Source organism: Dipodomys ordii, unplaced genomic scaffold, assembly GCF_000151885.1.
Source record: "Dipodomys ordii isolate 6190 unplaced genomic scaffold, Dord_2.0 Scaffold8, whole genome shotgun sequence".
In the NCBI taxonomy this organism is placed as follows: Eukaryota; Metazoa; Chordata; class Mammalia; order Rodentia; family Heteromyidae; genus Dipodomys; species Dipodomys ordii.
Genome location: NW_012267224.1, coordinates 30,470,346 through 30,471,548, shown reverse-complemented (window position 1 = coordinate 30,471,548; position 1,203 = coordinate 30,470,346). Strand labels below are relative to the sequence as shown.

At 40.3% G+C, this 1,203-nt stretch overlaps 1 pseudogene; it reads left to right on the top strand.

Annotated features, from left to right (window-relative positions):
* Positions 1–409: 409 nt before the first annotated feature.
* LOC105980260 lies at positions 410–790 on the top strand (annotated as a pseudogene).
* The last annotated feature ends 413 nt before the right edge of the window (positions 791–1,203 follow it).

Here is a 1,203-nt window from a genome sequence, read left to right as displayed (position 1 = left end):
TTTTTGCTTTGTATGTCCCTCCACCATGATACAACCTCTGTTTTCATTGTATTTGATGTTGGTATAATTTGTGGAGGAGAAGGGAAAAAACAAATCGTTTAAATAGGGATACAGGTGGACCCATTGCAACAATGAGATTACAAGTTATTATGTCGAAAAACGAACTTTACAACTTTGGCAGGGGAGAAGGAGTGGGGGGGATGCAGGAGAGGCGGGGGAGATGCGAAGAGATGGGAAGGGGAAACAAAGGAGGCAATAACGCTTGATAAGAAATGTACTCATTACCTTGCCCATGGAATTGTTAACCCCACGGTACGGTATTTTGACAATTTAAAAAAAATGGAAGAAAAAAGAAGCAAATTATACTGGACTTAAAAGAAAATAATTTTGGTGCAGGAGAAAGGCCGAGATGACCTAGGAGATCACCAGGGCTCAGGTTGCCCGGATTGGTGGTGATGTGACCTTCAGGAAGATCATCCTCAAGGAAATCCCTTCCAAAATCATTTTCGAGGACCACTGGTGTCTTGCTTTCCATGATATTTCCCCTCAAGTACCAACCCATTTTCTGGTGACCCCCAAGATATATATATTGCAGATTTCTGTAGCTGAAGATGATGCTGAAAATCTCCTTTGACATTTGATCATTGTTGGCAAGAAATGTGCTGCTGATCTGGGCCTAAAGAAGGGCTATCGCATGGTGGTGAATGAAGGTGTAGATGGAAGGCAGGCTGTCTACCACGTTCATCTCCATGTTCTTGGGGGTCGTCAAATGCACTGGCCTCCTGGTTAAATGCTCTAGGGTAATTTGCCTTTTCTAGGCAGAGATGGATCTTGGAAGATCCAATTAGTTAACTGACAGCTTTTGTTTCCCCCTACCTATGGAACTACTGAAGATATTTAAAAACCTCTGCCTAATAGAAGACTCCATTGCATGGTAAAAAAAGAAAGAAAGAAAATAATTTTACTTTCACTAACAGAAACATTGTCTGTAATAGCCTCTGCAGCATGTAAATAATCCTTAAAATGGTAATGTCCCTTATTTTTCAAAGCAGGGAGAATACTATCTCCCATTAGTAGATGTTAAATGTTGAGTAACATAGACATTTAGCAGTATTTAATCTACAGAAAACACATCTATAACTTCAACCCATGTACTGGGTTTTAGAGATTGTTTTCATAATTGTTCTGGTCCTCTCCCCAACT